The sequence below is a fragment of the Equus caballus genome, chromosome 3 (assembly GCF_041296265.1).
Source record: "Equus caballus isolate H_3958 breed thoroughbred chromosome 3, TB-T2T, whole genome shotgun sequence".
Classification (NCBI taxonomy): domain Eukaryota; kingdom Metazoa; phylum Chordata; class Mammalia; order Perissodactyla; family Equidae; genus Equus; species Equus caballus.
Window position 1 is genome coordinate 97,190,905 of NC_091686.1, and position 26,572 is coordinate 97,217,476.

At 36.4% G+C, this 26,572-nt stretch overlaps 1 long non-coding RNA gene across 2 annotated transcripts in view; it reads left to right on the forward strand.

Annotated features, from left to right (window-relative positions):
* Positions 1–4,613: 4,613 nt before the first annotated feature.
* The window catches only part of LOC111772932 (uncharacterized), a 39,019-nt gene continuing 17,060 nt past the window's right edge, over positions 4,614–26,572 (forward strand). The window contains exons 1-3 of one of the 2 annotated variants that reach the window (XR_002807090.2): positions 4,614–4,752; positions 11,842–12,005; positions 14,782–15,233. This is a non-coding gene — a long non-coding RNA (uncharacterized lncRNA). Of the gene's footprint in view, positions 4,753–11,841; positions 12,006–14,781; positions 15,234–26,572 lie in introns of those variants that run through there. The other variant, XR_011436819.1, reaches the window with a different exon arrangement.

A 26,572-nucleotide genomic window follows, 5' to 3' on the forward strand; every position in this document is an offset into this window, starting at 1 on the left:
ACCACAATGTCCTATACTTCCTATGTCCTATGTTTCTGATTTTATAATGAATGTTTGCAATTCTTCTTGTTAGACTATATGATCAAGGAGGAATATTTTTCTCTCTCTGGTATCTCAGTAACAATCAAAATGCCAATAATTATAATTACTGCTTAATAAATATGTGTGGATTAAATAGATAAAGGATTGCATTAAATACCCACAAACAAATTGTGTGTCTTTTTGTAGAAAATTCTACTTTACTATGGTACCAAAGACAGTTCTGTCTGTTTCTAAAACTTAAGATAGTTCTAAGCATTATCTAAGGAAATATTTTATTGAAGCATCTTACTGCAACAAATCATGAATAATGTTACCAATATTAGCAATAATATTTATCAATTAGGAACAAACTCTGCATGAGACATTATGCATTCTTATTCCCTCTACAACCCCAGGTCGCAAGTTCTACTTAAGTCATCATATCCAGGTTACATATGAGACATTCAGACAGAGATAGGCAAACTGCACAAGATCGCATGACTAGTGGCTGGTAGGAGGGAGATACAATCCCTGATATCGTACCTGTGAATCTTGTACTCTTAATTGCTTTCCTAGGCTGCCCAACATGATTTTCCCTAGGAGCTCAAAATGTTTAATGAACAGTTGTCTTTATCCCAGAAAAGAGTGAAAAAACCATCCATTAACTCATTCCAACAACTGTTTACTGACCGCGTGTTAAAAGTACATGCTGTGCTACACTGGGATATAGTACAAGCAAGAACAGATGGGCCCTGCCTCTTGAAACTGACTGTTCAGGACCAGAGCCGGTGTAGCATGGAGACTAACATTGTGGGCTCTAGAAAAGCCAGCTCGAGCCCACCGCTTAGTTCTGTGACCTTGGGCTAGTAGCTTAACTTCTCTTCTCCTGTTTCCTCATCTGTTAAAATTACATGAGATTAAATGAAGTCATACATATAAAATGCTTAGTACAGAGAATTTCACATAGCAAACACTGACTTGGTTGGGAGGGTCAGACTTGCAACAAATAATTGTGCTAAACAATATAAGCACTCCAGAAAAAAGGAGTAAAGTCTTATGTGAGCATGGGCCAAATAACCTATCCTGGGCTTGGGATAAATGTGGCAAGACACAACACTTATGGAGTGAAGAATCAGTTCAGAAAAGTCAACCTACACCTGCTGGGAGATAAAATGTGGTACCCTGACTATGACTATAAAAAAGAGAACAAGACTTTGTATCAGACAAGAGTAAGTTTTCTAGGAATCCTTGAACAATGGATTATCCTAGACCAACCTATTTCAGAAGGTATTCAATCAAGATTTGACCTCTCCCTTGAGCCCACACCAATATGAAACTTTGAGGTCAAGACAAAAATGGAGAGATAAATGCAAGTAACATCCCATTCTAAAACTCTCTAGATAATAGACCATCCATACTTGCTTATAGCTCTACCAATTTATTTTCCTGTCTCTTTCAGTTTTGAAATCTATTATTTATACCAGAAATGAGAGAACAAAAAGATACAGTATAAAAACAAAAGAGCAAACAAAGCCAAAGCTAGTGACAAATCACTTTCATTCTTTGCTTGCATTTAAAGAAATTAAGATCTGTTGATTATGTGCTCTGTCCTGAGAACAGTATCCTTATGAGTTCAATTGACATCAGTAAACATACTGATGCTCATACTTATTTCATAAAGAAAAATGTTATTAATAAATTATTATAATCTGTTATGGAGTAAACTAGAAACTAGTTATGTAGAAACTCATTATATAGTCAAAGAATACCAATTTACTCATAACCTGGCTATTTCCAGATTATTATAAGAATTGTCAAATTTACACAGAGTAATTGGGACATATTTCAAGCCATTTTACTTTTCTTTATGCTTTTAGAAATTGTTAACAGACCTAGATGTAAGTCAGAAATGCCTTTTGTAAACACTCAAATTTAGGTACATGGACAATATTCAGAATATTTAATAATCAGTACTGTAATATAAATGTGAATCAATGTATAAATAACATCTTTTGTTATTGAAATCATTTAAACCATATATTTAAAAAGTGTTTAACATGTGACATAAGTTGACACAAATCAATTTATTATAATAATTTCCAATCATCTATTGAGACATAGAAGTTGTGGTGTGACCCTTTGGTGTGATCCAGCTATCACTGTACCATAGTAGGATAATGATTGATCCCTTCAAAGACTTCATTACGTGACAACCATTAGTGACTGAGTTTTTGCTGGCAGTCTATGGACATTGAAGTCACTGCCCTCCATGCTTTCACTCCTCTCTTCATATCCTTCTTCCTCCACCAACAGTCGGGATCTTCTAATCTGGGTACTGGTTGTATGCCTGTAGTGAGGGTGAACAGCACATAGACCAGGTGAGGAAGTCAGGAGAGAACTAGAGGGAGGCATGTGGGCATATACTGAGCCAGTTGTCACCTCATTCAAGAACTTTTCAACTGAGAAGCAACTCTGTACATCTGAAATAATTAAAATATCTGCAGCACTCCCCCCCCAACACACATACACTCCAAAATCTATGCTCCAATTTCCAAACTAGACTTGTAGAACAGGTTCTGTGTGTTAGATAGGTCATACATACTAGAACGAATATTATTAAATAATTTTAACAGTTATTACAGTTACTATTATATACTATTTACCAACCATGGAACACATATTATAGTTCAATCTTTTAATACTCATTGCACCTGTAACTTTCCAAACTGACTCTTAAAGAGGCCTCGTATTAATTACATTTTGTTTGGCCTGTGCTCATGGCTCCGTATTTGTTTCAGTCTTGGATTAATGCTAAAGTGGTTGTTAAAAGCCATCACCCTGCTAGTAGTTTGCCCCATTACTGTCACATACTTCTGTAATTTAAGACCGTGCTACCAAAGACGTTTGATATTTCCTGCCTTGCATTTGCTTTGTCAGCAGAGTACTTGATCGGATTAAGTACAGTTCTGCCCTTGTTGAGTTTTTTCTCAAATAATTGAGAACATGTGTGTCTAAGAGGTGATTAGAATTGACTTAATTCTCCAGAAACATTTTAATTTAATTGATTTTAAGACCCCTGTTTAAGAGGACACATTACGTTCTTTTTCCTAATTGCTATTATGGAGATTCAGTTTCCTTTTGGAATATATAGATGGATTTTCATTGTTCCTCCATTGTTATCTGTATATCATTTGCACCATCAAATGCAGAAGGATTGCAACTCTGTTTTGGGATTTGTAAAAGTTAAAATACTAATCATGGCTTATAATTGTGTTATGAGACATGAGAAAAAAACAAAAAGGTATAGAATTTCAAAATATTAATTCTAATTTAATCTAATAGGTTAAATAAATTTGATTGAGAATAACTAAATACATAGATTCATAAATTAAATGTGTAAAAAGACAAAATAATTATTTTTGCACAAAAGGTAGGGTTTAAATATCAGGCCTAGAAGTTGCTGGTGCTTATAGACTATTTGAAATTTGTGAGAAGTTTTAACAATATGAAAACATTAAATAAAATATGTGTACATGTCTATGCTTTAAACTTTAAAGTTAAACTGCTTTAACTCTATAAACGTAAGTCATATTCTGAGATTTACTGATGGAAAATTTGTTAATCCTAGTAAAAATGCTTTTTAAAAATCTCTTAACTATGTTAACCAGTGAGAGAGATGAAGCTGGGGAATTAATCAATGAGCAGATCTCAGAGGGCCTGTCCAACAAATGACATCTTGATTTTATCCTGAGGAAATTGTGGGGTCATTAGTGGTTTTTAACTCTCAAATCACTCACATCTCTGCCAAATGTCACTTCCTCAGAGAAATCTTTCCTGACCACCTGATCTAAACTGAAAGATTCTGAAATTCTCCACCTTCTTGTCCTCCTTTATTATCCTTTGTAGCACTGGCATTGCCCATCATTATTTTATTTATCTATATTTTATCTCTATTTGCTAATGTCTAACTTTCTCACTTTCTCATTAGAATTTAAGCTCCATATGAGCAAAAACCTTATTTTCTTATTTTTGTTGTTTTTCTTATTTACTGCTACATCTCCATGGCCTACAATAGTGCCTGGAAAATCAGCATTTTTGAATGAATGAAAACTAGTGTAATGAACACATGAAAACACACGGACAGCTTCACCTAACCAGAAAGTCGGTAAAACCTGAAAAGATGAATAGTTATAAAGTAGCCTAAGATACAAATGGCGTAGATATATTCTCTAATATAAACACTGTATGGGTGCTGATAAAGACGTTTGCCTTTTTCATGGGACTTATTAACTACATGGTAATCTAATTTATTTAGTAATCTAATTTGTAGGCCCACATCAAGTTGGAGAAGCAGAATATTTCAGAAACAGAAAGGTGGTCCAATTTGCAGCCAGAGCAATCTTTTTGAAACTCAAATATTACCAAATTATTACTCCCTGTACTGGGTTCAATAGTGTCTCTTCAAACTTCACGTCCACCCAGAATCTATGAATGTGACCTTATTTGGAATTAGGGTGTTTGCAGACATCATAAAGTTAAGACAAGGTCATAATGTACTAGGGTGGGCCATAAATCCAATGACTGTTATCCCTAGAAGGAGGGGGAGTTTTAGAGACACAGACATACAGAGGAAAGATAATCATGTGAAGGCTGAGGGAAAAATTGAGCTACAAGCCAAGGAATGCCAAGGATTGCAAGCAGCCACCAGACGTTAGGAGGATGTAAGGAAAGGTATTTTCCTAGAGTCTCCAGAGGGAGTATGGTCCTGATGATAACTTGATTTCAGATTTCTAATCTCCAGAACTGTGAGAGTATGTTACTCTTGTTTTACGGCACCTAATTCATGGCAATTTGTTATAGCAGCTTAGGAAGCTAATATGTTCCCTTGTTTAAAATGTTTCAGAAGCATACAATTATATTAGCAACAGTACTAATAGTGTAACAGATCACACGTCCTCATGAAATGTCCGCTGAACGTGAAATAATCTCAATCTCAATAAAAGTAAAGGACTTGGCTGGATATATTGAGATATGTCTCAAGTCAAAAGGAGAGATCCTGGGGTCTTGGGAAGAGAAGATTCAAATTGCCCTCACTGTCTGTGTTTGTGAGGTCTATCAGTTAGGAGGCTTTTGGTTTTGGTTACAGAATACCAGACTAAGCTGGGCTTAAATAATGAAAGCCATATTTATTTCTATAAAAATGTTTCCCATGGTAGAGTATTTCCAGGGTTAGTTGTTTTAGTGGCTCAGTGGTATCAGAGACCTCCTCAAATTCTGTAAGATTTCATTGGCTCTTATCCTGATGGTTGCAAGATGGACATGGTAGTTGTATATATCACGTCTTCCCTCTAGACGTGTAGAAAGTGGATTCTAGGCTTGTGTGTGTGTGTCTTTTAAGTTGAGGAGAAACATCCTATAATCCGTCCAAAATAATTTCTCACTCAGATCTCTTTGGGCAGCATTTTGTCACATCTATGCCTTACCAATTATTGGCAATGAGAATGAGATTACCAGGTTTGGCTTCTACCCATCAAGATTCACTGTATGGGGCTAGGCAGGAGCTCAGCCTCTTCTGAAGGACAGTTTCACCAGAGTGACGGTAAACAGATTGGGTTCTGTTTCTTACAAGAAAGATTCGGGGTGTGGCTGTTAAGTAGCAAACAATTGTGTCTATCAGAGAGTTTAAACGTGGAAGGCACAAAGACTGTGGCAAGATGAGTATCTTTTGTTTTTTTTTTAAAGATTTTATTTTTTCCTTTTTCTCCCCATAAGCCCCCCAGTACATAGTTGTATATTCTTTGTTGTGTGTCCTTATAGTTGTGGCATGTGGGACGCTGCCTCAGCATGGTTTAATGAGCAGTGCCGTGTCCGTGCCCAGGATTCGAACCAACGAAACACTGGGCTGCCTGCAGCGGAGCGCGCGAACTTAACCACTCGGCCACAGGGCCAGCCCCAAGATGAGTATCTTGATAATGTGATTATGAACATCTTTCTCAATGTCTTCATAATTCTTATTATAGTGATAAAACTCCTCCTAGAGAGGTAATTAACATTTCTGACTTCTGAAATACAGAGACTCTCTCTTCAAAATCCTTTGTACGGTAGTGAAAAGTGAAAAACATAGGCATAACATACTCGTCGTTACTTAAGTAAGTTTGCTGGGTAATGCGGGATTTTTGGTTTTTTTAAAATTTCATTCCAGAAAGATGGCCAACAAATAATAGGTATTCATTCCAATATCAACCCATTTTTCATTTTCTCAAAGGCCTATGATTAAAATATTAAGAGATTATTTTACCCAATGTAGAAGATTACGTCTTAGCTCTAACAGTAATTTCTTTAATTATTTTAATCTTATGACTATTAGTAGGATCAGAGGGCTGCTTAAAGTGATTGGAAAACATTAGATTATAAATTCACTAAGATGATAAACATTAAAATAAAAACATGTGCTTAAAACTGTGCATATGTGGCTATAACAGTTTCATGTCCGAACCATTGTGCTGGGAGTTATCAATGGGATGGTAAGATCTCTGCTTCCTAAGGTAGCTGAGTCAGGGGATGTTGTAAAGTGTTTCCCAAATCCTTGGGATTCCTTCGAGTTCTCTAAAACTGTCCTTGGGGGGTAAAATTAGGGAATCAATAAAGTGGGGCTCTAAGAGTCCCTCCAACTCCGTTTCACTGAGGCAAATCAGAATACTGGGTAAGAGTTAAGGCAGAAAGAATGAAGAAAGGAGGAAGGTTGGGTGGAAGGAAGGAAGAGGAGGAGGAAATTTTTTTCCTTTTTTTAAGAACAAGGACTTTTGGCTCTTGATCCACCCTTTTATGACAAATAGTTAACTATTGGTCAGCCAGGTATATATATATTTTATCTAGGGAGTTTTTTGTAAGTCAGTTTCCCTGAAATAGAGATTTGCCTGCAGAAGTTTTCCTGGGAAGTGCTCTTCGGAATAACACTTTAAAGAAGTGAGAGAAGCAGAATTGGGCAGAGGGAAATGTTGAAGGGCCATACACTCGCAACAAAGGCCACAGCAGGTGCCTGAGGAAGCTCTGGAGCTGGAATTGTGCTTCCGAAGTGTCTTATTGAGGCAAAGGGCTGGGCTTTTGTTCCATCTCTCCTTGTCCTTGGATGCAGGCCGCTCCTGGGCAGGTGGTCTAAGCTTGGGTGAGGCAGCTCTTTAAGCTGAGAGAAAGCCTTTGGCCCGCAATACTCCAGGCAGCTGGGGGAAAGAATGTCTTTTTCCTGAAGTTGGAATCTTGAGGGTGCATCACAGCATTCACTGCAAGATTTATTAGACTTTCTTGAAGATGTGCTCAGAAAACAGAACGTGCTACCCCCCTACTCCACATCCCCACATGCATATTTGCACAGAGTTAGACTCTTTCTTATCTTTGTGTTTCTCCCTAGGAGCAATAACTAGGAAACTCAAGCTTACTACCTGGAATGGAGTAGACTGGTTATTACAGAGACATGGCGGGGAGGAATAATTTTCAGCTTTGAATTTTCAAATTGACTTTGGGGAAAATAGTCCTGAGAAACAAATGTGTTTGGCTTTCCAAGATCCAGAATTTGTTTTTTTTTTTTTTGCAGAAGAAAGCCCCTGAAAGTCTCTAATTAGTGTCTTAAAGAAAAGACAGCTTTTGCCACTTGCCCAGACCTGAGGACAATACCATTGGTTTAGGATAAGAAGAAAGGTTTAAAGGGAAATCCATAGCTCAAAGGCTGAGGGCTGCTGCGGATATGTATTCCACTTCTGTCACTCTAGCTGAGCACTATGCAGTGGCACAGGGATGGAGACAGAGCCTTCTGATGGGTTGGGCTTCTAGAACAGAAAGAAGCTATGCACTACTTCCTTCTCTTCCCTTCCCTTCCTTTCCCTTCATGGGAGGCACAAGCTCCTAAAAATTTTATTTCCGTGGCAAAGGAGAATAGACTTTGATACTTGATATGCCTAGGTTGGTGGGCTAGAGGCAGCCTCAGAGACTTCCTTAGAACACCCAAAAGGGGGCAGGAGCACCAAGCCTTACTCCTGCAGCTAAATCTGGCATAAATATGATACTAAGATCAGACTAACATGGAGAGGGCTTGACACTTTGAGAAAGGGACACCATCAGTAAATAAATCATTGACTGTTTGAGGACTATTTTAAGGAATATTGTGGCTGATTTGATCTTCTATCCAGACCACTAAAACTTTCTCCATATGAGCAATAAGGCTATTTCACTTTATCATTCATGTCTTCACTGGAGTAGCACTTTGAGTTTCCTTCAAGAACTTTTCCTTTGCATTCACAGCTTGGCTAACTGTTTGGTGCAAGAGGCCTAGCTTTTGGCCTATCTCGGCTTTCAACATGCCTTCCTCACTAAGCTTAAGCATTTCTAATTTTGATTCAAAGTGAGAAATGTGCAACTCTTCCTGTCACTTGAACACCTAGAGGCCATTTTAGCGTTATTAACTGGCCTAATTTCACTATTGTTGCTGTTACCTAACCAGGTTTGTTTTCTTCCATCACCTGGAAAGCCAAACACCGAGACGACAAGATTGCAGCAGACTGTGTTGAGCATCTTTTCATATGCCTGTTGGCCATCCGTATATCTTCTTTGGAGAAATCTCTGTTCAGATCGTTTGCCCATTTTTTAATTGGGTTGTTGATTTTTTTGCTGTTGAGCTGTATGAGTTCTTTGTATATTTTGGATATTAACCCCTTATCTGATAAATGGTTTGCAAATATCTTCTCGTAATTGTTAGGTTGTCTTTTTGTTTTGTTGATGGTTTCCTTTGCTGTGCAGAAGCTTTTTAGCTTGATGTAGTCCCATGTGTTCGTTTTTTCTTTTGTTTCCCTTGCCCGGTGAGACATGGGACTTGAAAATATGCTTCTAAGACTGATGTCAAAGAGGTAGCACCCCACTCCGGTCAGAATGGCTATAATTAACAAGACAGGAGACAACAAGTGTTGGAGAGGATGTGGAGAGCAGGGAACGCTTGTACACTGCTGGTGGCAGTGCAAACTGGTGCAGTCACTATGGAAAGCAGTATGGAGTATCCTCAGAAAATTAAGAATAGATCTGCCATATGATCCAGCTATCCCACTGCTGGGTATTTATCCAAAGAACTTGAAAACACAAAGGCATAAAGATACTTGCACCCCTATGTTCATTGCAGTATTGTGCACAATAGCCAAGACTTGGAAGCAACCCATGTGCCCATCAAGGGATGAATGGATAAAGAAGATGTGGTATATATACACAATGGAACACTACTCAGCCATAAGAAATGATGAAATCTGGCCATTTGTGACAACATGGATTGTCCTTGAGGGCATTATGCTGAGTGAAATGTCAGAGGGAGAAAGTCAAATACCAAATGATCTCACTCATAGGTAGAAGATAAAAACAACGACAAACTCATAGCAACAGAGATTGGATTGGTGGTTACCATAGGGGAATGGGGGGAGGGCAAAAGGGGAGATTAGGCTCACATGTGAGGGGATGGACTATAATTAGTTTTTGGGTGGTGAACATGATGTAATCTATGCAGAATCTGAAATATATTACGATGTACATCTGAATGCTTTATATTGTTATAATCCAATGTTACTGCAATTAAAAAACTTTTAAAAAAGATTGCAGCAGAGAGAGGGTTTAATCATAAGGCAACCAAGTGAGGAAATGGGAGAATGAGGCTTAAATCTGCTTCCCCGAAAATAGGGCCGCAGGGATATTTATGGGATAGGGGGCAAAGGTGGTCTGAAATGTGGAGATAGATGATTGGAGGTGAAGAGAGGTGAGGTGAGTGATAATCTGCAAAGGTGCCCTCAGACTTCATGGTTCTTCATAGGATGCATGTTCACAAAATGGTGGCATTAGCATGATCTGAGTGTGGAGTTCTAGCCTCTGGATGTCAAAAGGTCACTTATCAGACATCTGCGCTGGCCCAGTTGATGGGTTGGTGGTCTCAACAGGCCTGAAGTGGACAACAGGTTCTAATTCCTAAAAAACAGCTCACACACCCATTACCATGGTGATCTAGGCTCCAGGGAAGTATTATCTATAGGAACTTAGTGGGAATCAGATGGCATATTGCCTAAGAGCACAGTTAACAATGGGTGGGTAGACAGCTAAAAGCTATAATGAATAATTGCAAAAAGGAAAAAAAAAAATTTAGTTCCTAGCTACTTAATCATCAATGGCTAACTGTTTGCTGGTTTCATTGCGTTTCAGGGCATAGAGAGGTCCAAGGAAAGGAAGAGAGGTGGGGAAGTGGTTAGTCCCGTGAAACAGTCAGAACACACATGTTTATCAACAAAGTTCACCATCCTATGTGGGCATGGTTTGTGACCCCCTAAAAGAATTACAATAGTATCATCAAATATCACTGATCATAGATCACTGTAACAAATACAATAATGAAAAAGTTTGAGATATCGTGAGAATTACCAAAATATGACACAGGGACACATAGCGAGCAAATGCTATTGAAAAAATGGTGCTGATAGATCCCTGGACGCAGGGTTATCACAAATCTTCAATTTGTAAAAACTGCAGTATCTGTGAAGTGCAATAAAGGGAGGCACAATAAAATGACAGAGGCCTTTAGCTGAGTATTGAACTATGGTACTGTGCATTTTGAAGACTGAGATGGCTAAAGTACCCCTGGCCATGCTGCCTGTATTGAATATATGTTCCAGCAGTCCCTGTTCACTAAGTATCTTAGTCTATTCAGGCTAGTACAACAAAATACTATAGACTGGGTGGCTTATAACCAACAGAAATGTGTTTCTTCCAGTTCTGGAGGCTGGAGGTCCAAGATGAGAGTGTCAGCATGGTTGGGTTCTGGTGAGAGCCCTCTTCCAGGTGGCAGGCAGCTGAGTTCTTGATGTATCCTCACAGGGTGGAAAGAGAACAAAAGAGCGCACTGGGGCCCTTTTTATAAGGGCACTAATCCTATTCATGAGGGCTCCATCCTCCTGACCTAATTATCTCTCAAAGGCCCTATATCCAAATACCATCACATTAGGAGTTAGGATTTCAAGCTCTGAATTTGAGGAAGACACAAACATTCAGTCCATCGCACTTAGACCCCCAGAACTTGTCACTGACACTCTCTTCTGGCCTTCATTTATGCTTCTTACCCTTGCTCAGCACACAGAGGCATCTTTACCTTTGCTAAGGCTGCCAACACCTGCAAGTTGCCTGAGGTCCTCATCTTTGCTTAAAGCCCAATGTCTACCGCTAGAGCATTGGCTCCCAACCTTGCTTGCACATTGGAATCACCAGGTAAGCTTTAGGACACTGTTGACGCCTGTATCCCATCCTCAACAATTCTGACGTAAGTGGTTTGGGATGCTAGCTCAGGGCCAGTCTCCCTCAGCCAAAAGAGGAGGATTGGGAGTAGATTAGCTCAGGGCTAATCTTCCTAAAAAAAAAAAAAAATAAAATAAAATAAGGACTTGACTTTACCTCTGTCCTGGCCATGCCTGCTTGGTAAGTTGGCCTAACCCTACAGTTATTAAGTCTGTACGTTAGCTTCTTATGTTAAAGACCAAATAAAAAGTCAGTTTTAATTGGGGGATTGACTGATGCACATGAAAGAAAATCATATTGGGACACCAGAGTAGCAGTCCAAGAAAAGGAGTTGGTTGGGTGATCGTACTGCATTACCAATCAAATTAGTAATCTTTGACAGCTTGATGGATCCTTTTCCACATGAATCCTATAAACGTCAAGTTAACTAGAGTACTTGGTTAACCTGAAATGGTCTGCTTACTTCCTATTCGCTCCTTTAAGGAATGAAATTATTTCTTTTATCTCTACTTCCAGCACCCAGACCAGATTATGGACACAATAAATATCAGTTGAATTAATTGCAATGCAATATGATAAATGCTGCTACTGAGTTACAGAAAGAAGGACACATCTATGGTCTCATATGCTTTGGAACGGTCTAAGAAACAGAAATGGTGAAAGAGCCTCCTCAAGAACAGGTACTATCGTATGTAAATGAATGAGGACCAAAAGAGTATGTTTGCACAGTTAGAAGACATCAAATAGTTAATAGACCAGAGATGAGTGCCTGTATGAGGGTGTGCTGTGAGGTATGGCTAAAGACATTTATGAAATGTATGGTAACCGTTCTAAAAGATTTGAAGACGTAAGTGTTCCTCAAGCAAGTGTTATACACACAGCTATGCAATTCTCACAAGGGAAAAAAGTATTTATTTTTATTGCCCTGGTGGGCTTTTAAAACTATGTAACAATAAATTATATTGCCTAAGCTGGGTCCTGCTCTGACTGACAGCTCCATGTAAAGCCAGGGATCTGCAAACCTTTCCTTGATCTTTGATCTGTTTGCCTGGAAGCAACCTGGGTTTGAAAAAACTCCCTTCCTGTTAGAGGCTTTAGGTCATTCTTTTGCTCTCTTAAGCAAAATAATAATAACAACAATAACAATAATTCTTATGGTAATATCTAAGAACTGGCTAGACAAACTAATCTAAGCAGAGGGCCCCGGCAGTTTGAGCGCAAACCTAGCTCTGCCTTTAATTTTCTGAATTACTTTACCTCTTTGTATCAATCCCTTCATCTGTAAAATGGGCTTGTCATAGCAGTTATCTCATAGACTTGTGAAGAATACGTGAGTTAATCTGTGTTAACTGCTTGGACTGGAGACCAGCAAAGAAGAAACGTTACCTAAACGGGGTCTATTATTAGTGGCAGTGGCATTTTCTAAGGACTCACTACTTGTATCAAACTTATTTTTCTAATATTTACTTACATTTCCAGTAAAATGGACTTTGTATATGTTAATATTTATGTCCTTAATTTAGGATCTAACAATCTCCAGATTTTGTTACAGATTTAAATCACAGTTTTGTACTCTATCAGCAGTATTTTTATTTGATATTTTTATTTGATATTTGATGATAGGAGCCCAGTTAGTCCAAGTCTGGAAAAGGGAAAGTTGTTCGCCCAGAAAAAATAATACTTTCCTACACTGAGAAACGGTTTACATTTAGGAAATTTTCAGTCTGCAGCGATCTGAGTCAGATGTTATGTGTTCAGAGCATGATAAGGACTGGATTTGTTTTACAATCTCTCTTGGCCTGCCATGTAGAAACCTCACGATATCAGATGCATACCTTTAGCCGAGAACTGGAATACAAGCATTCTTTCAAAAAATAATAGTAAATTTTTTCAGCTTCACTTATAGATATCTTGTGCCTGGTGCTAGAAAGTTTAAAAAGAGTATTTATGTCAAATGACATTTTGGATAATTTTTGTAAAAGAGTGATGTGATTCTTAAATATTTTTTCCTTTGTTGCCATCTTACTCAGCATAAAAGTATCTTATATATATAAAATGGACATGATTAATTATATATATAGATATATAGCTATAGACATAGACAAAGATATAGATACAGATTTATATAGCCATTTATGAAACATTAGTCTTTTACCTTTCTTATGTTACTTCTAGAATCTTTCTCAAAGAAAAGGAACATATATCCTTATGGCTAAAACTCATTGATTGAAATCAGTTTATTAATTGATTAAAATTAAAGTAATAACATAAATCATTTTTCTATTTAACCTCTATTTTTCAACATCACCAGTGTTAATGAGTATCCTTTTGGTCTAAGAATTGTGTTTTTTTATTCAGATGCAGCTTTGTTTGGAGTTCAAAAGACATATCTGGGGAGCTAGCATGGTGCTCTAGTGGTTAAATTCACCTGCTCTGCTTTGGCAGCCCTAGGTTCATGGGTTCAGATCCTGGGCGCAGACCTAGCACTACTTGTCAAGCCACGCTGTGGCAGAATCCCACGTAAAATAGAGGAAGGTTGGCACAGATGTTAGCTCAGCAACATTCTTACTCAAGCAAAAAGAGGAAGATTGGGGGGTCTGCCTGGTGGTGCAGCAGTTAAGTGCACATGTTCCGCTTTGGCAGCCCAGGGTTCACGGGTTCGAATCCCAGGTACGGACGCACCACTGCTTGACAAGACATGCTGTGGTAGGCATCCCACATATAAAATAGAGGAAGATGGACACGGATGTTAGCTCAGGACCAGTCTTCCTCAGCAAAAGGAGGAGAATTGGCAGGTGCTAGCTCAGGGCTAGTCTTCTTCTTCTTCAAAAAAGAGGAAGATTGGCAACAGATGTTAGCTTAGGGACAATCTTCCTCACACACAAAAAGTCTAAACATCATAGATTATTCAAATATTAAGTTGTATTTTAATATCCATTGTTTGTATCTCTGAATTTGGAAGGGACCTAGAGGATTATATGACATTGTTTAAATTACTCTTGGGAGTAGTCTATGTAAATTAAGTACTGTAAACATATTAAATTATCATTACTCTCTGGTTTGTCTTATAACATTTTTGTGCTAGTACCATATGTCAGAATAAGTATACTCTTCAAAGAGGATTGCACATGGAACTGATTTTCTCATAAACATATTTTGTCTTTTGAGAAGAGAAATTTATTGATTGACCCAAGGCCAAAAGAAAATTCTTAGGAGTATTTGTATTTTCATTAACGTCATTTTGGGCCAATGCAGCTTTCACAAAATTCTAGAGAGTGAATAGCAATTCTAGAGGGTAAAAGCAAGAGGTATCTGGTTTTAGAGGAAAAGCAGGAGTAGAAACAAACGGGATTACTTTAAAGTTATTGCTCACAATTCAAAACATAGTAACTAACTCCCTTTTCAGTCTTTGGAAAGTCCAATTACACTGTACCTTTTTTATTCTTATTCTTCTAGACATATTCCTCAGTGGGGAGCTCACGGACATTCTTCTTCTTAACCTCATTAGTACCCTTTCATGTACAATTTGCTGACTAACGTGATCTTAAGTGGAAAAGCTGTTGCGAACAGGTGACTTTCCCTCTGCACTCACAGAAATATTTCCAAGAGAACCTCTGGTGAACACATCTACATTTCAGGCACTTGCTTGCCCAATGCCATCTGTTCCGACATAGAAAATTCTCTAGGAACCCGAAGAACGATGTAATGAGGGAATCTAACTCTTATCTGTCATAAACTTTTAAGATATTTTTGTTCATCTGGCTTTAAAAAGAAATTGAAGATTCTTATAAAGAGACAATGTCTTTTGACATTATGAACTTACAAAAAAATAATCAGCTTAATTTAATATTCCTTTAAGAAATATAAACATATTGTAAACTAAAACATCAACATCTAGTGTTGTAAAGGTAAGAACATTCTTTGTTATTAATTTGATTCTTATTATAATCATATATAATTTAAATGGTGATTTTTAAAGTAATCACTTGTGAGAAAAACTAAGACCAGACAGTTCAAGGAAACAGACGTAGCTGCTCTACTTTAAACACATTCATCTTATGATGTTTTTTGAAAGACGTTATACAAATCAACACTTCAAAAGAAACTAACGATTTAATTTGATCAAAACATAATTATTTTATTCTTTACACCATCCTCAATTGTTGAAGTTAATATTATCTCAAACCTATAGTATGTAATGGCATAAATATGCCATTGATGGAGGTAAAAACAAAAAATAGCAAAAGTGCTTCCACTGTGGTAAGCAAAGTCTAGGATGGCTCCCAAGATTTCTGCCCCCTGGTGTAAATGAATAAGATGGGCTATCACTCATTTGATTAGATTCTAATCAGTCACCTTTGAATTAATCAAAAAGATCATCTGAGGGTTCCTGATCTAATCAGGTGTACCTTTTTAAAAGAAGGTCTGGAGATGTCAGAGGGTGGAAGTGTGAGGCGGCCTGTGGAGGGGGCCGCATGACAAGGAGTCGTGGGGAGCATCGTATGGGTTAAGAGCAGTCTCTGGATGATAGTCAAAAAAAGAACAGGGCCTCATTTCTACTGCAGCAAGTAGCTGAATTCTGCCAACAACTACATGAGCTTGCCCTGGGCTTGAAAATGGGCAAGGCAGCTGCTACCTTGATTTCAAGTTTGTAAGTCCTGATGCAAAGAACTCAGTTCAGCTGCACCTGGGCTTCTTCCCTACAGAAACCATGAGATAAGAAATAGGTGTTGCTTCAAGCTGCTAAATTGGTGGTAAGTTGTCATGCAGCAATAGAAAATTAATAGTACATGGGGGCTAGGGATGAGGGTTTGATGAGAGGAGAGGTAAGGAGGCTCATTGTCGTTAAAATCCCTAACCCATTTCAGAAATTGGTTTCAGGAGGTAAGCACACCCAACATACAGCTCATTGAAATGTTCTTCATTTTAATCCTCTATTATTAATTATTTTAACACAGAAGCTATGAAAATTCTTCAAGAATTGTTCAAAAATATTTGAAATTTATCCATTGATTGTTCATCTGTGTGTTAGACGTTATTGGATTTATAGGAATTAATGTGTAATTACTGTGAGGTATCAATACAACTTCAAATAAATAAAAATAACTACAAAAATGGGAATTATTTGAAAACGCTCATTAAAATTGTTACTAGAGTTATAGTAATATATTTGAGAATGATCCTCTGATTTAGGATAAATTATAAATGAGGACATCTGTAAAGTGTGAGACATGTGGATAGACAATTTGTCTGGTATGAGAAGAATTTCCCCCAATTATTTGTTTCTTTATAGATAGTCATACAGTCATAGATTTAAATATAAATATTGTTTATTAATATATATATTATTTAGTATTATCTGTCTGTCTCTAATTTGAGAGAGAACACTTAGTAACTGCATAGTTTTGACAGACAGTAGTAACTCAGCAAATATTGCTCCCCTTTTTTCATATACTATATAGATTTGGAAGATCATGTATTGTGCTTTAATCAGTCCACCCTTATACTTAATCTTTCATCCTTACAGATATTTCTAACCAAGTTTAGTGGCTTTGTATTTTCTTAAGGGAGACACCAAGCTCTGTAATTTTGGCCTTCTACTTTCTCCCATATTCTTTATTTTTCAAATCATTATGAAACTCTAAAGCACTTTTTTTTGTGCTCAACTTTGTTCATTTCATTTATAGTTTGTTTCTAACAACTACACTGATTTTTCCTTGCAGCACAGAAGAACTAGGCCCTGGATAACTTAGCAAAAATTAAGATGGCAGGTGGTTATGAGAAATATTTATACTCTGCTTTTCTACTTGGACGTTCCAAGCCTATGAATAGTCATGGATTTATTTATTATTTTTTTCAGGAAGGGTCCTAGCATTTCCCAAAATATTGAGGCAATAAGATTTTTGTTTTTCATGTAACACAATTGACAGTCTGGATATAAGGTCCATTGGGATAAACATTGTAAAAGGCTGACTCAGACTTAGGAGCCACATTCTTCCCACTTTTGTGTAGCTTTTCAATGTGCTTAAGATGAGTGATCTTTGCTCCTTTTAAACCTGTCTGACCATCCCTTGTCTTCAGAGGTCCTCTCTAGTGAGTAACTTTCCTAAGCCTCTGACAAGTCGGCAGATTTATATAGGAATAGCAGCTTGATACAAAAAGATTTTCTGGATTACATACTTATCTTAAAAATATAATTTATTTCTCTTCCTTGTTTTAGGACTTCATTACTTCCTCCTTCTAAAGGACCTCCTAACCGTTCTCCATGACTCCCTAACTCTCCGTAACTCAAAACCTTTGTACAACTGCATGTACAACTTTCATGACTTCTGTACAGCTTTCTTCCTACAACGCAGATCATATGTTTTAATGGAAATTGGGTTATGTCACATTCTTTCCTCTTGTACTGGAAGCCTCCATATTTATTTTTTTTTGTTGTTAGATTTTAAAAATTATATAATGATGTTCATATATACTTTTAGTAGTTTTTTCTAAAAGATTTTATTCTTTTTCTTTTCCTCCCCAAAGCCCCCCAGCACATAGTTGCATATTCTTCATTGTGGGTCCTTCTAGTTGTGGCATGTGAGAGGCTGCCTCAGTGTGGTTTGATGAGCAGTGCCATGTCCACGCCCAGGATTTGAACCAACGAAACACTGGGCCGCCTGCAGCGGAGCACTCCAACTTAACCACTCGGCCACGGGGCCAGCCCCTATACTTAGTAGTTTTAATTGAACTTCTATGAACACTCTCTCTCATTCTTTAATCACTTCTGAAAGTTGCGCCCACGTTTTGTGTTTTTTGTTTTGTAAGATAGCACTTCATTGAATTTGGTCTTCCTTTATTTGGATATCACTTTCCCTTATTTAGTTTTGAGTTCACAATGCTCTAATATCCAGGTCTATCAAATGTTCTTGTCTTTACACGTATTTTCATCTATGTGTTGCATGTGTGTTTCTTTTATTTTCATTATTTTGTTTTCATTATTGAGTTTTCAGCATAATTAGTCCTATCTATTTTAGTAGTAAGAATAGGATACAATGGCTTGATTGAACTGATACACTTATGTGTATTCCAATAGAACAGTATTCTAGATTCAAACTGTCCAGATCACTTATGTTTGGATGAAATTTGGTGACTTTTTTAACCTCCTGTGTCTCTGTGTCCTCATCTATCTAGTTAGGATAAATGTAGTGCTTACCGAACAGATTGGTGCAAAGATGAAATGAGTGCATGTCTTTAAAAGAACCTAGAATTGTTCTTAGAGTGTAGTAAATATGAATATTCTTTGTTATAGTAAATTTAAATATAATTAAATATAAGTTACAATAATTATTATTTAGTTACATTTGTCATACTCATTCTCCATTTGACTCTAATTATCTTTTAGAGTAAAATAGTTATATTTTTCATATTTTGTATAGTAATTAATTAAATAAATCTAAGATGATTATATAGCTTTAAAAATATTTTGATGGTTTATATTTTGCTATCTTGTTCTTGACCCTGCTGATTAAAGCATTATCTTTTCAAATATTCTACTATTGACTACTTATTGTTAGAGGATATTAGCATATCTAAGTTTGGGAAATATAGCTGGCAATATTTGGGGGAATTAACTAGAAGGGAAAAACACAGAATCAGAGGTGTGAGAAAGGATGCAGAAAGATATAATCCACTGTAAAGATGAGGCAAACTAACAAGAGAGAGACACGGGAAGTAGAAATTGGAGAGAACATTTTAGAAAGATATTTCAACAATTGATTATAACCCTTCTTTATAAACAAAATAACTCATTTATTTTATCTGTTCTACTAGCTTACCTTTATTGAATCCTTAGTTTCTTATAAATAAACGTTCAAGAAATTTAGCTTTAACTGTTCATTGAAATTATCTTTGAAATATGAGAAGTTCTAAGTCTAAGAAAGAAAGATGGTTTTATTAAAAATAAGTAAAAATCATAGTCATATTGTTTTAATCAGATTATGAGAAAATACATTTTGTATTTTGTTTCTATCTTAAATAATTTAATATAAAAGATTTTTCTATTCTAAAATTTAATAGACCCTTCTTCAAATATATTGAATTATATTCTTCATAATGATTGATGCTTCACAATGATTGATGAATGATTTTTTTTTTACCAAGTTCTTTAATAATTTGATGCTATCTATTAGAAGACTCTTATTCAGATGTAGTCAAGCTAGGGTAATCCAGTAACAGTGTTACAATTAGAAAATACTAGAAAAATATTTTGATTGCTACCAAGCTGGGTACTAAATGGATCTGAATTTTGGCTTAATTAGTTGGAGTAAGAATTTTGTATTTGTATTTGAGTACTAAAAACTTCAATGTGAACTAGAAAATTTAAATGGATATTGTTTCTACTGGTTAACAAATTAATACATTATTAAATTAACATTTTAATGAAGTCAAAAATTTGAACATTCAACATAGATCAAGCTCGTCTTTTAAAATACATTACTGACGTTTTACTAGGTACTATCAGAGAATTCCCATCTATTAGCAAGAACAAAGAACATAAAAAGTAAATGTTTTCCAGTGAAAGTTTTGTTTTGCAGATTAGGTCATCAAAAATGCATTCAAAAAATTACAAATATTACCACATACAGGAATTATAAGTCAATCTTTACCGATTTGAAAAATTTCAGCTCAGAATAGAAACTTTTCCTCTAGGAACGCAATAACATCGTAAATCTGAAATTGTAGGCTACTGATGTTTGAGAATCTCTGTAAAGGAAAAAAGAAAGAAGGGCCTAGAAAAATGCTTATTATGCAATTATCTCTTCCAGCCACCTGAATTTTATTTTGCTCAAACTGCTTTAAAAACTAAACCATCATTACAGGAGATCAAGCAAACTATAGATAATACTACTACCAAGGCATATTTTTTGAACAGCATGATTAAGTGAAGATCGGGAAATTTAAAAAGAGGAGGATATTTGACCAGCAACATTCTGTAATCAGTGCATGCTGTTTTTCTGTGGCACTGGGGAAAAGTTTACCAACTAATTATTTTAATATCAAAAGTTAGATTCCACAGGTAAAACACACATCTTTCTCTTTAAGTTTCTTTCTCCATTTTCACATTTTTATGCTCATAAGATAATATTCTTTTGTGTCGTAAGGAACATAAGAACCAATAGGCGTGTACTTTTTGGATTTCCAAATCCACTTAAAATTGACCTACTTTCTAAAAACTAATTCTTCTCTTTTTCTCTTGGTTTTCCATTCCAGAAAATAAGCTACTTTTCTGTCTACACTTCACTGCATATTTTAGCTATTTCTCTAAGGAATTCCTCCCAGAATTTATCCCCTGTAATTGACTAGGATATAGCATTCAGTTATTAACCAAACACTAATCTAGGCATTGCTGTGAAAGTATTTTATTTATGTGTTTAGCACCTACAATCAATTGACTTTATGTAAAGGAGATTATCTTGGATAACCTGAGTGGGACTAATCCCATCATTTGAAATGAGGTAACAGCAGGACTAAGGTTTTCCTGAAGAAGAAATTCCACCTATGGGCTACAGCATGAGTCTTGCCTGAGAGTGTCCAGCTGACCTTTCCTTGTTGCTTGCTGTATGTATTTCAAACTTACCTAGCCAGTCCCCAAAATCATGTAAGCCAATTTGTGATAATAAATGTCTTTAAGTACATATATGTTTTTTTCTAAAGTTAATTTTTATTGAGTCTATGATATTTTACAATCTTGTGAGATTTTAGTTGTACATTATTGTTTGTCAATAGTGTTGTGGGTGCACCCCTTCACCCTTTGTGCTCCCCCCCACACCCCCTTTCCCCTGGTAGCCACTAATCTGTTTTCTTTGTCCACATTTTTAAATTCCTCATATGAGTGGAATCATACAGAGATTGTCCTTCTCTATCTTGTTTATTTCACATAACATAATTCCCTCAAGGTCCACCCATGTTGTTGTGAATGGGAAGATTTTATTCTTTTTTATGGCTGAGTAGTATTCCATTGTGTATATATACCATATCTTCTTTATCCAATCATCAGTTGCTGGCACTTAGGTTGCTTCCACATCTTGGCTATGTAAATAATGCTGCAGTAAACATAGGGGTGCATGGGACTTTGGGAATTGCTGACTTCAAGCTCTTTGGATAGATACCCAGTAGTGGGATGGCTGGGTCATATGGTATTTCTATTTTTAACTTTTTGAGAAATCTCTATACTTTTTTCTATAGTGGCTGCACCAGTTTGCATTCCCACCAGCAGTGTATGAGGGTTCCTTTTTCTCCACAACCGCCCCAACAGTTGTTAATTTTTGTTTTGGTTATTTTTGCCATTCTAATGGGTGTGAGGTGATATCTTAGTGTAGTTTTGATTTGCATTTCCCTGATGATCAGTGATGATGAACATATTTTCATGCACCTATTGGCCATCCATATGTCTTCTTTGGAGAAATGTCTGTTCATGTCTCCTGCCCATTTTTGATTGGGTTATTTGATTTTTTGTTGTTGAGTTGTGTGAGTTCTTTAAATATTATAGAGATTAACCCTTTGTCAGATATATGACTTGCAAATATTTTTTCCCAATTAGTGGGTGTTTTTTTGTTCCAATCCTGTTTTCCCTCGCCTTGAAGAAGCTCTTTAGTCTGAGGAAGTTCCATTTGTTTATTCTTTCTGTTGTTTCCCCCGTCTGAGAAGACATGGTGTCCAAAAAGATCCTTTTAATACTGATGTCAAAGAGTGGCATTCAATGGAGAAAAGAAAGTCTTTTCAACAAATACTGCTGGGAAAACTGGAAAGTCACATGTAAAAGAATGAAAATTGACCATTCTTTTTCATGATTCACAAAAATAAACTCTAAATGGATCAAAGACCTAAAGGTAAGACCTGAAACCATAAGGCTTCTAGAAGAAAATGTAGGCAGTACACTCTTTGACATAAGTACGTATATATTTAATATACATATTTATATTTTATTATATATTATACAACATATTATAAATTATTTAACGTTATCATTACATGTAAGTATATATCTTCTACTCTCTCTCTCTATATTTAAAATCTCCAACTGTTCTCTCATCAAGCCCTGAATGATATACCCCTTCTTATTCTATCCTGTATCCTTACCTTTCCCATTTTCAAAAAAATCTCATCCTAAATTGCTTAGAAATTCCACTCAGTTCTCTTTAAAAATAATTATACATGACTGTATGTCTCTAAGACACTTCTGGCTTCTATCTGTTTGATTTTAATGGTAAAACTTCCTAAAAGAAGTCTAGACTCTTGCTATTCATAGTGTGGTCCACAGACAGTATCATCATCACCTGGCAGCTTCTTGGAAATGTACATTCTCAAGGCCCACCCAGACCTATGGAATCAAAATTTATTTTAACTATGTCCTGTGATAATTCATATGCTCATCAAAGTTTGGAACTACTAAATAGACAACTGACTGAACTCTCTTCCTCAGCACCCTAAATTCTGTAACCACCAATCTTCTGTATCAAGGTTCCCCAAATTCTCAATCAAGCTTCCAATTTTAAAATCCAATGGAAATTTTCAGTCCATATCTTAAATTGCTTAAATTATACTTTATTGACAAATTTGTTTCCTGAGCCCTCTTTCACGTACTCAGAATCACTAAACAATCTCATCTTTTCTAAAGCTTGAGTTATCACATGTATAAGGGGATTTCTCCAAAATCTTTTCCAATATCTAGAAGCAAATCAAAACAGAAAAGTGAGAAAAAAGGAAAACCAAGAAATTGCTGTGTCCCAGAATCAGAGTATATAATATCTTTTTTTGTTGGTGGTGGGAAAGATTGGCCCTGAGCTAACATCTGTTGCCAATCTTCCTCTTTTTGCTTAAGGAAGAGTCTCCCTGAACTAACACCTGTGCCAACGTTCCACTACTTTGTGTGTGGGATGCTGCCACAGCGTGGCTTGAGGAGCAGTGTGTAGGTCCACACCTGGAATCTGAACCCAGGAACCCCAGGCCACCAAAGCAGAGTGCGCAAACTCAACCACTGTGCCGCCAGGCCAGTCCCTTTAATACCCTTAAAGACGAAAGGAAAAGTCAATTATATCAAATTCTGCTGAAAAAATTAGTAAAATCAGGACTGAGAACTGATACTTGGATATCCTAGTATAGGTCATTGGTGGTCCCAATAAGAAAAACTTCAAAGGAATAGTGAATGCAAAATCTGATAGGAATGTGCTCAAGGAGCCCATATAGGCAGGCACTCATTGAAGTTTTACTCTAAAGAACGACGATGGAGTCTGAGTTGGAGTGTTTGGTGGGAAGGATCTAGGAAGGATTTTTTAAGACGGAAAGTATTGCAACCTCTTCTTATTCTTTTTGAGAACTATTGATGATGCACGAAAGAGTGGATTGTTGCTGAATCAAAGTCATTGATGAGGTGGATGTTGGCCATTGCACTAAGGAGCAGTAAGACTTTGAGAGGAGTGAATGCAAAGATTATGGGTACAGATGTGTGTAGGTTATTAGGCAATGTAATGTAAGAACATGAAAGTTCACTTCTGTTGACTTTTATTTTCTCAGTGAAATAAGAAGCAAGATAATCATCAGAGAGAGAGGAAAAGAGAGAGAATATGTATGTGCATGGCATGTTAGAGAAAGGAAAATTATGAAATAATTGCCTGAGAGAAGTTAATATACATAAAGGGGACACTGGAAAAATGTTGGAAAAGAAAGTGCATACTATGTTACCATCATAGAAATCGATACTTTTAAACTATAAATGATTAAAATATTTTATTTTGGTGGATTTTAAAATAAAGATTTATATTAGATAATGGAAAATAAGGTTTTGAAATATAATATAACTGATAACATTTTAAGATTATACATTTCAATATAAAATCTACTTTGTTATACCTTTGAAAAATAATATGCCTGATTTTATCGAATTTTCAGTGCCTTATCTAAGAACATTTAAAACTAACTGTTCTTATGGGCAATACGCCAAACAGCTTGCAATTTGTTGACTCATTCATAGCTAGCTGAAACTCTGAATTCTAACTACCCCCAGTGGTAGAAGTTTAATCATTTGGATCACTGCTTGCTCTGGAAACAAACTGAGCAGAAATTGAAATTATCATCCTCCCAAACCTAAGAAACATTCTCAGGAGCATTGACCTATTTTAGATTTCTGGAATAAACTGCACTAGACTTCATCCTAAACTCAGACCCTGCTATCAAAACACAGCGATGTGCAGGGTACTTCACAAATTTCACACAGCCTGCAACTGTTTTTTCTAAAAGAAAAAAAAAGGCCAAGACATCATTACTCCCCTGCCTCACAGGTTTATTTATTCTTCTCAACAGGTAGAAACATTTCATTCAGTATTTATTGAATATCTCCTGTGGGCACAATACCAGGAAACTGGTGATAGTAAATGAGCCAGATTATATTGTTAGCAAGCAGATGTTCAAGCATTATTTGTCACCTGTGACTAGTAGGGTGCTTGACTTAGCTGATGTGTGAAAATTCTGCAAAGCAGCTGGAATCCTTTATGTGGATGTGTGTGAGTTTTTTGGCAAGGATGCTAGCAAAAATGTAGTTTATTGGAGATTGGTTTCCTAGGATATAAATTCAGAAACTCATAACCTCAAATATCAGAACTCTGCTTTCATCAATAAGAAGGAAGGCATCCACAGAAGTTATGGGAAATATTTATGTATTATTTTCTCCATACCTCCACTTCTCTCCTGAAAATGAGTTTTACCCAACACAAAGATGAGCTTACAAATGAAATCTGAGATAAAGCCAGGCTACCATTGTAACTATCAAATGGACTTTTTCAAATTTCTTTTTATCCATGCAATGTGTTATTAAATTAGAGCAGTCAATGGATCCTAAAGATATTGCCTCTTCTCCAAACCTTGTCAAAATGTAAATTCCTACCAAAAAAGACTCTTTATGAATCAAATAAATCAATCAATTTCCCGTGATTATCCAAAAATATTGACTTGGGAAAACCACTTTGGTTGACCTGAATCATCCTTCTAATCTTAGCTATTTATTTCATGCATCCCTATTATCAGCAATAACTCTCTCTCTCACACACTTCTTCCTATCCCCGCTTCCCTCCCTTTCTCTCCCCTTTTCTCTCACTCTCTCTAGAAGAAAAGTGAATTAAAATAAAAATTAAATATATACAGCTGAGATATTAATCTGATTAATATTTGTCCAAAACCATACTTCTGATCCCCCTGGCCCAAATTTTCTCCATCAATCTCAGTAAATGGCAGCTTAATTCTTCAGATTACTCAAAATCAAAATTCTAACATCATCTTGCTAGACTTCTCTTTGTCTCATATCCTACACTCAAATTATCAGCAAATCTTCTGGGCTCTATCTTCAAGTGTATTCTGATTCTAACCACTTCTTACAAAATACAGCAACACCATTCTTGCTCAAGCTACCATTTGTCTCCACCTGTAGTAACAGCCAAACTAGTTTCCTTTCTTTTGTCCTCACCCTCTTCAGTTCATTCTCCATATGTTCGCCAAAGTAATTACTTTAAAATTAAAATCAGATCAGGTTACCCCTATTCCATACTCTCCAGCGGTTTTCCATCTCTCGGATTGGCCTATGAGGAGCTACATGTTTGGCTCCTGCTGTCCTTCTGATCCAATCCCCCACCGGTTTTCTGCTTACTTGCTCTCCCATAGCCATGCTTGCCACCTTGCTGCTCCATGCTCAAAACCATGCTCTCGCATCAGGGAATTTGCTCTTCCCTCTGCTTGAAGTGGTCTTCTTTGGGGTAACCCTATGGAAACTACCACCCCCTCCTTCAGATCTCTGTGCAAATGTCACGTTGTTGAGTGAGATCTTCATTTACTAGCACATAAAAAAACAGCACCTTCTTCCCTACCCACACATTTTATCCTCCTCACATGGAATATTTTTTCTCATAAATCTTATTTGAAAGAATAAATATTTATTTTTCCATGTATTTTTTTTGTTACCTATCATGTAACTGTAACTTTATGAGCAAAAGTTTTATGTATTTTGTTCAATACTATATTCAGGGCCTCTGGTTTGTAGGTAGAAGCCACTTCAAAAATTGTTTAATTTTTAAATTTATTATTTCTAGGTCATGGTCTATTTATGTACTTTGTGTTTTTCAACATAATCAAAGTTTGATGAAATGTACGTATATTGTTTTTGCTGAGGAAGTTTCGCCCTAAGGTAACATCTGTGCCGGTCTTCCTCTATTTTGTA